Source organism: Daktulosphaira vitifoliae, unplaced genomic scaffold (assembly GCF_025091365.1).
Source record: "Daktulosphaira vitifoliae isolate Bord-2020 unplaced genomic scaffold, ASM2509136v1 Scaffold_4, whole genome shotgun sequence".
Taxonomy (NCBI): domain Eukaryota; kingdom Metazoa; phylum Arthropoda; class Insecta; order Hemiptera; family Phylloxeridae; genus Daktulosphaira; species Daktulosphaira vitifoliae.
In genome coordinates, this window is record NW_026099575.1 from 9,224,546 (window position 1) to 9,238,532 (window position 13,987).

At 25.0% G+C, this 13,987-nt stretch overlaps 2 long non-coding RNA genes across 6 annotated transcripts; one reads left to right on the forward strand and one right to left on the reverse strand.

Annotated features, from left to right (window-relative positions):
- Positions 1-1,004: 1,004 nt before the first annotated feature.
- On the reverse strand, positions 1,005-1,832 carry LOC126905259 (uncharacterized). Its single transcript, XR_007703924.1, has 4 exons — positions 1,700-1,832; positions 1,431-1,563; positions 1,152-1,355; positions 1,005-1,062 (listed from the first exon to the last, which is right to left on the reverse strand). It is a non-coding gene; the product is annotated as an uncharacterized LOC126905259 (long non-coding RNA).
- A 4,393-nt stretch (positions 1,833-6,225) lies between these two features.
- Positions 6,226-8,531, forward strand: LOC126905254 (uncharacterized). 5 transcript variants are annotated; one of them, XR_007703915.1, is made up of 5 exons: positions 6,226-6,645; positions 6,865-7,400; positions 7,468-7,686; positions 7,744-7,992; positions 8,215-8,531. It is a non-coding gene; the product is annotated as an uncharacterized LOC126905254 (long non-coding RNA). The 5 variants fall into 5 exon arrangements; XR_007703917.1 differs by having other exon boundaries at positions 8,252-8,531; XR_007703916.1 differs by lacking the exon at positions 8,215-8,531 and adding an exon at positions 6,750-6,791 and having other exon boundaries at positions 7,744-7,933.
- Positions 8,532-13,987: the final 5,456 nt, after the last annotated feature.

Consider the following 13,987-nt stretch of genomic DNA (forward strand, 5'->3'; position numbering starts at 1 on the left):
CATTAGTTTGACGAGTCGTCTCACCGATTTTTAAAGTCCACAAAGAAGCTGCTCCTTTTTTATCCATCTCCCAGTCAGTTACATACTCTTTCAATAACATAGGATACGGACCATCATATGACTTAAGACTGTCATATGACGTTACAGTTCTTTCGGGTATGTTTACTACAGTCAATATCCAATGTCCGCCAAGTACATTCATTGGCACAAAAAGAAACTTTAATGTATGGATATCTTTTTTTATCCATCTTCTGACAGCTGGATAACCTCCTCGAAGATATGCTGGTATAAAGTCGGTAACGACTGCATGAACTTCGCCATTGGACCTTTTCACTATCAATTTGAGATAATCATTAATTGTGTCCGAAGTGTACCAAGATTTAGGGGACTTAAACGAAGGCGCGTTATACTGATCTAGTTCATTTGTGTTCGGATCATGCGTCACTTCTACAAGAGTTAAAAACTTCTCATAAATTACTTAAGCTAGCTAAATGGTTTAATATGAGTAAACTTATTCCTAGGTTTTGAAATATAAGATTAAACATAGTTAAACAAAATATGTGTTATGAATGTTTCTATGTGAAATAAATATTAATGAAATCAATAAAAAAAAAATAATTTTACTTTACCTATTTCTTTCCCTGGTATTTCATCAATTTCGACAACGGACACGGCAGGCAACACGTCATTCATATTTGAAGGCGAAACTTCAGAACTCACTTTAGACTCTAAAAAATTAATGTTTAAAAATAGTACTTAATTGTTACAATAAACTAATGAAAGGTCAAATTTTTAAAATAGAATTATTGTGTACTTTTTATGATTTTCTCATCTTTTTCGGATGATTTTCTCTTTAAATTTGNTTTTCGGATGATTTTCTTTTTAAATTTGGGCATTCAGAAGAGGATAACTCTCGTAGTTGCTCTTTTGCTCCACATTTTGTGGGTTCTAAATGAGTTATTTTTTCTTTTGTAGTTTCTTTTACTTTAACAGTAGACACTTCTGGTATTGTAACGTCATTTGACGTTGTCGCATGTAAAAGTTCAGAACTAATTTTTGTCTCTAAAAGTATTTATGTTTTAAAATATAAGAAAATAATTTCAATAAACATAATTTGCTAGTTAATATTTATAAAAAAAATTATTGTGTACTTTTTATGATTTTCTCATCTTTATCGGATGACTTTCTTTTTAAATTTGAACTTTCAGAAGAGGATATCTCTAGGAGTTGCTCTTTTACTTCATATTTTGCAGGTTCTAAATGAATTATTTTTTCTTCTAGTGTTTCTTTTACTTTATCAGTAGACACTTCAGGTATTGTAACGTCATTTGAAGGTTCATTATTAGCTTCTAATTCTTTAAGTATTAAGAGTTTAAAGTATAAAATAATTGTTTCAATAATCGAAATGTAGTTTAAATTTTTTTATGTACTTTTAATGACTTCATTATGTTCTTCAATTAAGTTACATTCTATATTAGGGCCACCATTATCATTGGAAGATACTTCTATGGGTTGCTTTTTTTCATCGCATTTGTTGCGATGCAAGTGATTCTTATGAAAACTCTTAATGAGTCATAAGAACATATTAAATTATTGGATAAATTTTAGTTAATTTATTTTAAAAATCAACGTTAAGTCAAAAGATATGTTTAGGCTACTTATATACTTTTTGAATATAAAACAATGCAGAATAATTTACTTTTCCTAATAAATATGCTGGTATTTTTGGTGCTTTGTCATTTACAATTGGTATATAACTTTTTTTGGCTGGAACTGATAGTTTCTCTCCATATTTTCCAGATTTTTGATTCCTAATAAGTGTTCCAATATCTCCCCGCTGTATTAATTTCTAGGCGTAACCAATGTCAAATTTTAATGAATAATTGGAATATAATTAATATGTTATTATTATCTTCCATAAAAAGTCTCTTTTCTTTAAAAATCTTATTGGAAATCAAATTGATTAAGATATTAAAATTGAAATTATTTAACATCTTTTACTAATATCTCTAAAAATAATACATTTATACAGCTGCTCTAAATAATAACAAGTATTAAATTATTTCTACTAAATTGTAAGGGTCGATATATCTATACAATTGTAATTACCACTTTTTCTGCTATAATTTCATCACTTTCAAGTTGTTTACGATAGGTTCGTTTTTTTGGATTAGCTGTATTTGTTTCAGTATTAATATTTCCACTAGAATTTGCTGTTAAGAGAATATTATTTTAAAAGTTATTAATTAAATAATTAATTATGAAAATGTTTACGGTGAACAAATGCATTGACGTTGATATTATATCTGCTTTAATGTATATAATTTACTGAAATAGTGAATAATATTAAAAATATTTTAACTAAAGTAAAAAAATAATTATTATTTATCAAAAAGAGAATAATCTTTTTTAATTTCTTGTTATATTTTATAGCTAATCGTTTTCACGTTTTTTGATAATTAGTTTAATTAATCTTAATAGTGTCTACAGTTATTAATTTCACCTTTAGACTGTCTTGATGTTTGGGGATCTTCTGGACTATCAACGACTAAATTGGAACTCATGAAACGACGATTCCAGAATTCTTCAATTCTGCGTTTCACAACATTCATATTTGTTTCATAAATATGACTATCCGTATTGTTTTCGCTAGCCATATTAATAATTAGTTAAATAACTGTGAATACTTACACGATATGATAGTTTATTTTGACGAGCAAACACGAAGTGATCCCAATGTCAACATAGACAACGTTTATATATGATAAAGTCATGATTGTCATGGAGAGTTAATTCGTTGAATTCTTTTATTATAAGCCACTTAAAAATTAAAAATAATTGTTAATCATATTTCATATTGTTCATCAAAATCGGTCCAGCGAGAGCTGAGATTGAATGGTAACAGACAAAAAATTTAAATTAAACACATTTTAGTAAATATAATACTTCACAACGAAGTTAAAACTATTAATTTTTTAATTAACTCATAATAAATTTAGGAATAGTAAACAATTCCTACAAAAAAAAGACTCTGGTTGGGTATTAGTTTTAAATTTTATTAAAATTTAATTATTTCCATCATTAGCTGCATTTTGATTTTTTTACTTTGCTACTTAAGTTTGAAATTTTGTCATATTAGAACTGATATATTTCATTGTATTTTAAGAAAAATGATTTCATTTGATTTAACTATTAGAAAAAAAAATTAATTTTTTATACTATACTAAAGTTTTAACTATATTGATATTATTTACAAGTGTGGATCAAAGTTAAAAAAGAACAATAGTTTTTGTTGTCCTACTCTGACAGCCAATTTTACTTTTCATTAACATTTTGTATTGAACTGAATTTATAGAAATGTTAATAATAGGTGCAAGTCTTCCTTAACTAAAGAAGGAAAAATGTCAAGATTTGATAAAATTATCTTAGGATTACAAAATTCCATTAATTCTGACTAAAATGGTTTAGTATTAATTATGATCTAGTATATTTAAAATATCATTGTGCCAGTTTTATTTAAAACTCTTCTAGTATTTATGAATCGAGTCCAAAAAATTTATACAGTTTATAAGAAATAATTGTCAAATTATTGAAATTAAGACATTCATGTAGCTAAATTGCATAGCTGACACGCCGTTTCATATCACAATAATAAACAATTGGTTTAATAAAATGGGTATTAAACAGTTTATTTACAAAAATTTTAATTAACATACTTTTAAATAGTATTGATATTAATTTTAAATGAATTCAGAGTTTTACAAGTTTTTTATTAACTATTACCATTTTTGAAATGATCTTACAAATTTAGATGATTTTAAAAATTAATTTTAATATTCGATTTTTATATTTAATTGTTTGTTTTTAACCTATGTAATTACTTATTAAGTAATAAGTAATACTTAATTGCATACTATAACTTATAAACATAATAATTCTCATGATGATAGCATTTCGATCCGTTATTGGAATGAGACACAGTTAAAAACCTGTAAATGGAGCTAGCGACAATAATTATTATGAGCCTGATGATGAAATTAAACTAATATTTTATATTCAATATAATATTTCAGTTTTGTTTATTTATTCAAGATAAACAAAACCTAATACTATATTATTACGATTAGTAGTTTATTATTAACATTATATCACAAAAAAGCTTTATAGGTAACCCAACCAAACTCTTTGATGGAATCATTAATAAAAATTTTACTTATACATTTATATATAGTTAGTTGAGAAATTAAGATGTTAGGGTAGTAAAGATTTTTAATATTTATTGGTCGATCATATTTCTATAATACTCATCATTAAATTCATAGGTTAATCTCGAAGAAATTTGAAATATGAGTCATCTAATTAATAAATGTTGTTCGGTCATTTTTTTAATACTCAATTTTAAATTTTATATCTTTTGTGATAAGTTCAAAAATGGCTAAACTAAATATTTTGTGAATTAAAATGAGTTGATTTATATAAGATTATAAAATTTAAATAATTTAGGCTATTAACAAATGTTTCAATATTTGAGGTTGCAATTAAATTAAACAAAAACTTGCATATATTCTATGTATAGGTAAAAAAATACTTTTAATCATATCATTATCATATTTCTAATCTAAATTTTTCAGATTATGAAAAAGTGATACAAATTCCATAACTTTATGTTCAGCGTTTAAAGTATCACTAAATTCAACAAATTCCTTACAAAATTTGATCCATTATCAGTTTTACACAAAATCACTTAATTCTAAATTTAAATAAATTTAAGAAATTATTCGGACAAATACATCTTATGATTCAATCATCTTTAAGGGATAGTATTTTTAAATAACTGTTTTTTACTTTCCAAAGTCAACTAATTTACTTGCTTTTTTTTTAAAATAATATTTTCGTGTTATATTTCAATGAAATATGATTATTAATAGTTTTATATTTAGTAACAAAAACATTTATACCACACTTTTATACCAACACTCAATATAACTAAATGACATAAGTTATAGCTAATAATTATTAAATAAGATTCAAAACTAACTTTAGGTTAGGTATAAAGTAATAATGCTATTTTTATTTGTTACATTCAAATTGATATTCAACTAAAAAAATTACTAGAAATATTTAATTAATTTTTAGTAGATTTACAAATATTTATTACCTATTTTAGTTTTTAAATTTATAGTTACAGTAAATTTATTTAATTTTAGTTTTCAATGACTGCTTTCATTTCCACAAAGGATATTATTTTAAATTCTAATCCAATACAAAAATAATTCACACCTGAATTAAGTTTTATTTTTATCATAATATACAAAAATAAAAGTAGTACAAAATAAATATTGTAAAAGCATAGAACTCTACATAATTTTTCTGCGCTTTTCCAGTAGTTAAGTAAATGTATTTATAACATTATTATAGTTAATTTTTTGTTTTACAATGTGCTCAATGCTCAATTTATCCAAATTTAATACGTTCTTGCTCAAAGTCATTTTTGCCTCCAAACTATTCACACGATTCATTTGCACTACATTTTATTTTTTAAAAATGTTCCTCATTTCTGAAAGATGAAATATGTAAAAAACATGTTGAAACCATATCATGTGCAGTTATTAAATCAATTTTAGAACTTAGTAAATAATTTGGTAAAATATAAGCTTTTCCAAATATATTTTTCCATTAAACTAAGTTTAAAATTCACCATTTGAAAAAGTAATCCTTGTGCTACTGAAATAATTTTTAATTTTATATTGAGAAGTTCTCTATCAGCAATTCACTGTAATGAGTTTCAACAATTTCTGGCAAGTTTATTTACATCGAGTCTACTGCACGTTTATGACTCGCCCATCTTGTCTCTGAAATTACTTTAGTGTTAATACTAGTCCATCAATTTTCTTTTGTTCTTCTTCAAATATTTTTAGTCATGGTAAACATAGTTCAATTTAAATACGGGGTTGTTTTAAATAGAGCGATTAATGCCCGTATTTTTAAAAAATTGTACTCTCACGTTTAAATACCTTTTTAGACTTCATTTTATATGTTTACCAAAATACATATTGTATTTAAAAAAATTTTATGTTAAGCTTGGTTCCAATTATTTGTCTAATTGTCGCATATAGGGCGAATACCGAATATTCGTCTACTAGCATAAGTAATCAAATATAAATGTATTGTTATATCATTGTCAAACGAATTTACCATTTCAAAATATCAGCATCTATACGCTGTAAAATATTAATAGTATATCATTTATATAATCTGTTGTATATGTAATATAGATAATGCTAATGTTAACATTCTTTGGCCTGTGCAATATATTGACTTTAATAATATCATGTACACTATTTCAACAAATTCTATTTTTAGCTGTGGAATACTATCTGCTCGTTATCATTGTGAATTTGCACTTTTTCTACATGGAGAAATAAATCTGTATTGTAGCAGAACTGTTATTTTTTTTACTTTTATATTAATTTGTTGATAAAATAACGAATTCAAAATTATTTTTTATATTTAATGAAAAATCCTGAAACAGCGGTGACTCTAATGAAGTAAGAAATAATTAAAAACCATATTACATAATCTACAAGCAACTCGGAATTTGATTTAGGTGATTTACAGTCTGGTCCAAAAAGATCCATATTAGAGGTAAATCATGTATATAACTAACAGCATAGTATTTATATTGTTTATTAAATATATATTTTAATTGCTATTAAGCCTATTATTAATAGCTAATGAATTATATTTAGCTAATTCCATTAACAAAACCATGGCTTCAATCCTTTATTTTAGTAGGTTGAATATTTTTGTGTATGACATAATTATTGTTCAAAAATTAACTTATTTGTTTTTTATATTTTTTAGTTATGTGGATCTAGAGGTCTTAAAAATGGAAAACTAACAATGCATGATACTCATTCTAGTACAAAAAGTCATTTAACTTGTAAATAACTGTTAAAAAACTGACACTGTTCATACCCAGCTAATAACTCAATCTAAACTAGAAGTTGCTGCTAATAGGAAATATATGAAAAGTATAATTGACATAACAATTTATTGAGTATCCAAAGAATGGCCCGACACAATAAAAATAATTCATCATTAAATCAATGTAGGGAACTAATTTAAGTAATCTAATCACCTAATAATAAGTAATTAAAACTAAGAAGATATCATTATTAATTTCTTAATAAATAATTTTTCTTGGGAAATTTCAACGAAACTTGTGTTTTATTTTCCAAGCATATGCCAAAGTTTTTTGAAATATTCAACAAAGAAACAAATCACATGAGTCATCATATTCAAAATTAAATAATTGAAATATGTGCAAACAGAATAAGAGATTCAATTATAGAAGACATTAGTACACAGACTTTTAGTATAATGTTTGATGAAGCAAGGTAATAAATTTAAAAATGAGCATTAATAAACACTAATATTACTACAAAATTTTTGCTTTATTTTTAGATGTTATAAAGAAGAACAAATGTTTTATATTATTTTAAAACTTGTAAATTAAATACTAAAGCTCAAATAATTTCACAATACTATGTTTATGTTAACATCATGTCTGCTACTTTAATGAAGTCAATCAAAAATTAGAATTAAATTTTCAAAAGCGATTTTTACTCATTGTATGTTCATAGAATAAATCTTTTGGTTGCAGATATGTGAAAAAATATTCAAGTAAAAATCAATATTAATAAAATGTGTTTTTTTTATTAAAATATTAAAAAATTTTAGGAAACTTTAAGTTTTTTAACATGATTAAATGTATATGTCTTAATTTTTCTCTTCCCCAAAGAATTGTCAATTAGTTGAATTGGAAAAAAACTCGGATATAAAAACAAAACTATGGGCTAATTAGTAATACTAGATGGATTTGTAAATTTAAAACCTGTGAAGCCATTAAACAATGTTTCAAGAGTATTCGTATTGTACTTAAAAGAGAAATAGAAAATAAAGCTGATAGAGATGTCAATGAAGCAAAAGGTATAATTTATAGACCACAATTGTTTTTATCCAATTTATGTAAATTTTTTTATATTAAAATTGGTAATTTCTGTAATAGTATTCTGTAAATTATTTTTGATTATTCAAAATTACAGTTGTCATAGAAACAAACGACTTTTAAAAAACAGACATTTTCTTAGTAAATTTGTGTTATTTTATACTTTTTAGTAAAATTAATTATCTTTTTTCTCGTTTATAAAGGTTAATTAATTATATTATTAATGATTATTTTTATTAGCAAGTAATCCATGTTTGATGGGATGTACGTTATGTCTTATATGTTGATACAATGTGTTTTAATAAAATTAAAATTAAAATACAATTTTCAATAGTTATAAAATGCAGTACGATAAATATTCTTTGTTGGTTAACTTTCAAATTTATCCCAAGTAAGTACATTTAATCAAATATTCTAAAATATTTGAAAATTCAATAAATTACTAAAAATACAGATATTTATCAAGGCAATTTTTTTTTAATAATTAAACTTTATCCAGAGAAAATGTCATTATAAAAATATAACATTTTATTATTGTAAAAATACATTGGTTAAATTATTAAATAATTGCTGTTTATTTATCATGTATATTTTAAAAACCGTTCATCAAAATGAAATAATATTTTTTTTGTTTTATTTCCTAGTTATATTGTATACTTTATTTGTATATTAGTACTAATAGTTATGATTACTAACAATAATAATTTATGAAGAGGGTCAAGAATAATACAGAAATCTTATTTTTAAATAGTTATGATTTGTATTACAAAATTTTATTATTTTTTAATAATTTACTGTTGAAAAATTGTGTATATATTCAATGAGGTACAATTAAATTTTTTTATTTTAGTATTATTTGAATAAAAAAGTTTGAACATTGGTAAATTATTAGTTTTAGTGATTAATTTTTGTGATATTATCCAAAATCTGATACGTACCCAATATTATAATATGAATTTTTTCATAAGACAATTGGTACTTTATGTAATGGCTTACTATTTTTCTTCCAAAAATGTTTTATAAAATCGATAAATTATCTCTCAGATTTAACGTTGGCCATTCTATTTCTCTTGGAAAAAATATTGAGATTCAACTTTTATAGGTGAATATTTTTTCTGTATACTTTTAATAATAATTAATTTATCATTTTGTTTTTTTATTATAACAAACTATTTAATATATTATTAACATAATTGAATGTAATTCAGAAAAGTTGTAAGAAATATTATATCAAATGAAGGCTAGATTTAATAATTCAATTTGGCTGATAGATTATCCAAGATGTTTTTTAATAATTTTATATTTAAACTCTAAAATTATTAGCTATGTAATAATTTTTAAGTTCATCTCGAATGCCTTGTATGTATGTCAATATTGTTTTTTCAAATGAGTACAACAATTTTGAATTAAATGAAATGTTTGCAGTTTTATTTTAATATTATGACATTCCTATTTTTAACAGAACTTTATTCGTTTATTCAATATAAAACATTACATTTTTAAACTTTTGATTTAATATACATGTATAATATACTTTCTTTTAATTATAATATTCTGTATTAATAAAAATGTCATTGAAGAAAATAGAAAAAGAGACAGGCCTTTGATGACATTAGTTTTAAAATATTGCCTTTGCTATCTAATATCAATAATTTTTACAACGTAACTACTTGCTAGTATTCTTGTTTATACAAAATTACAATTAATATAAAAACAAATTACTTTTAATACACATTGACACTTTATAGTAAATTTGACCTATTTTATACTTTTTAATAAGATTAATTTTTTTCTTCTGATTCATACGAATTAATTAATTATATTAGCTAGTATTCAATGTTTCATGGAATGTACGTTAAATTTTAAACAGTGACGCAATTTGTATTGAAACGTATTACAATAGTGATTTATATCACTGTTAAATTTAAATCTAATCTGGTTTACCATTTCGCTGGAACTTTTTTAAAGGCACATCTAGAATAAAATTTCAGTGGGTGTTATTATTAATTACTCACCCTAAAGAATATTTTTATTTAAGTACACATATATCCTACAATTTTTGTGAGGTCAATATCTCATAGCTACTAGTTGCGCCTATAGTACTGTATGTATTAGATTTTTGGGATACACTTCACTACAGTTTAGACTACTTTAGACTTTCTATCCAAAATAAAAAATGTTGAATATATACATTGTTATATACGAGATTTGATATCTTAGATANTTACATTGTGATATACAAGATTTGATATCTTGGATAAAAAGTGATGACATTAATTGATTGAAAATCTTAATTGGCTATATGAAATTTAAACAAAAAAGTTTGTTCTTTAGTTAATGATACCTCTTTTTTTATCATTACCTATACATACATATATATTATATTATGTATATTGTATTATATATAGAGTTTTCAGTAAGTAAGCGAACGGCTTTATATTGTTCTCATTGTTTGAACAATTGGCTTGCTTCCTTATTTACTGAGAACTGTATATATACATATGAATTTGATTTTGAGAACTGCCTATAAAAAGTCATATTGATATATGAAAGTTTGTTTATTTTATATTATTCTTTCAAAACAAACGATGACTTTAATCTTATAATATAAAAATAGCGGGCTGTACATAGTTTGATATATCGAGACAGTTATGTCACTAGTACGCGCTATAAATTTGCAAATGTAAAAAAAAACTGGCTGTACTATGCTAACATTTTCAGAAAGAAATGTCGCATGTACGAGTTTTAACATTTGCTATAAAAAAGTCATTTGTTATATGTATCTTAAATAAATTGATACATTCACAATTATTTAACAAGGCTATTGAATTGTGATAATTTTAGTGGTATCTTTAATCTAAGAACAGAATTTTTTTATTTTTATTTTACATAGTCAAATAATATTTATATTAATAACTGCGTTATTTTTTTATTAAAAACTCTAAATTTCTCGTACATTATAATTTATGTAATCAATATTTTTTGGTGAGTAAAAACACAAATGAGATTTGATGAATTTAAAAATCTAGTACATTTAGTAGTGAAGACATAATTAGAGGCTAAGGGACATTGACCTAAAAAAAATGTAAGAAAAATATGTGTTAAATAAAAATATATTTTGGTGTGAAAAAATAATAATAACAAATACCTAAGGTTCTATTTTAGTTGTAACAATGGAAAGATGACGGGATAATGGAAACCCGTTTAGATTTAAATTTATCAGTGATTAAAATTACTATTGTAAGACGTCTCATTAAGAATGTGCCCAAGAAGTTCTGTTTTCTGGTCGAACCTAGTTTTAGGACGAATTAAAACTCTTAGTTAGTATGGATCATTAGTATATTTAAAAAAAAGTATCAAATTTAGTTACCAACATTAACTATTAACAACTATACTAGTACCTGATTAGCACTAACGACTCTACGACTGATCTATGAGTATGTGGGGCGCGGATGTAAATAAACTGTTAGGGGCTTGTTTAATAGTTGAGGATCTTGGTCAAAACCAAGAATCGGAAGCTACCCGGCGTCTGCCCAAATATCGTCCCTATCTCTTTAAATGAGTTTTTATTGCCTGAAGGAGACAGGCAATCGTGTACCTTAGTTACAGGGGATAGATTATTAAATAAAATTAGACTATTGTTTTATGTCAACGACAAAGTAAAGGTATATTTTAGATGTTCAGTAAATATAAGTTATATGTAATGTACAATACGTCTGACCTGAATCCTAGTACAGTTGGTTAGTAGGTATATCCAAATGAGACTGAGTTCGTTGGCTATGATGACAATTGGCGATAGACGGTTGGGTTGAATAAAACAAGTTAAGTTATAAATAATATAAATAAGACGAAAGTAATATTGAAAACTATATCTATAACGGCCACTCAAACACAACTGCCCTTTGTTAGTTCGATGTCAGTAGCTCCGGGCTACAGACGAGTAGAATTGTCACATCAGCATCTCCCTCTATGTTAATTAATTTGTATTACGAATTAAATAAATAGAAATAAAACGTGTGTAATATAAGTGGTAAGAACATAGTAATAAATGTTCTTACAAAACCAATTACACACTTTTCTTAAATTAATTAAAAATATAACGAAGGCAATCGACATTTTACCAGGCTTGCTGCAACTTACCTTAATGATCTGATAACTTAACTCGGACAATATTATTGTGGTTACTAAATTAAATACTATTATTGTTTACTTATTATTATTTCGGGTTATGTACACTGGCTGCCATCGCTCACTGGATCTCTAAAGATCCAGTCAGGTTATATTTAAATAATATTAAATAGAAATAAATGCTTGTTATCGTTGTTAGTTGAGAGTCTATATTTATTTGATCACGATATCGCGAACGACCCTTTTAGTGGGATATAAATTATACAGGACCAGCGTTGCCCCGTTTAGGTATAGCCAACTTTTAGGACCTTAGCGACAAAACACGTTGCAAGCTGAATGAATCTTATCTATTATAACGTCAAAGAGTATTACCTTATAGTGATAATATTTTCGAATAACCAGCATGTAATTTATTTGCATCATTTGCCCGGTAGTCATCGCTGGGTACTAAAGTGTTTGTGCAAATTTAATTGTAAATTACTTATTCAACGCGTTGTTAATGTTATTTATGTAATAAGTAGTGGGTAACACTGTTGAAGACGGCACCTAATAATTTAAAACTCCAACCGAATGCATATTATTACCCTGCTGATGATGCAGTACTTACAATTGATTCACACATTGTAAATGCAAATTTAGTGATGTTGTGGGTTGCTAGGAAGAGTTTTTTTAAAAGTAATATTCTTTCAAGGGAACATTGTTATAAATAAATAAATAAATAATTATTGAAGAGACAGAAGAGAAAATAAATAAAGAATGAATAAAAATTAGTAAATGAATGCGTTTATTAGTGTGTGATAATGAAATTACGCAGTTTAATTTTATTGTGATTGAGTAAAAAAAATTAGTGTGCAGAAAAAGAGAAAAAAAATTAATAATAATAATAATAATGCAAAACAGACAATCAACAAGTGATGTATGTTATGATAAAATTATGGTGTACAAATGAATTAATGTTAAGTGTATAGCAGTTATTAAATTCAGCATAAATCTTTAATGAATGGATATTTTGTCAAATACATTCATAATTGAGAGAGAAATGAAGGGATTTTGGAAAATGAAAAAAATAAAAACGTTAGCGCTTGTTTGTTATTTGGAAATACAATATGAAGAGTCGCGAGAATACGCGCCACGTGTTCGCGTATGATCGTCAACAATACCAGCCATTTGTGTAATAGATATTTAACACTTGAAAGTTTATTTTATTTATATTTTTATATTGATGATTTTTCTAATAAACCACATTATTATGGGAGATGATAGATACAAAACACCAACACCTGTATGTAATATTAACTTAAAATAGTAGAATAATAGGTTGAGCATGTGTCCTTTTAAGTTTAATTGACTAACCAATAAGAAACATTTTTCAATTAAAATCTAAAATATCAATTTTCCCTCTCAAAATTGGGCCTATAAAAGAGCAATTTCTGATTCATTCGTCACCTTATTTTTTTTAAAAATGTAGCCATGAAGCGTTTTTGTACTAGCCTGTTTCGCAATTGTGCTCTTTCGGACTTAGAAACTTTTTCACACTTGGTGTTTTTTATCTAACTCTTTTATCTAGCTTTGATTCGCCACCCCACTGTGCTGGGTTTTTTTTTATCCTTTTATTTTTAGTTTTAAATATTTATAAATTATTAAGACAATTAATTTTTTTTATTTTGTATTTTGTGAGTTGTACCATTTAAGAATTTTTTTTAATTCTTTAATTGGACTGTCTATTTTATAAGTGCATTTAGAAAATCTACCTAAGGACATCAAGTGGTTAAAACTGTTGGTAAAACAATAGTTTATGTCGAGTCACTAAGGAGATCGTAAAGTATATATATATATATATATATATAT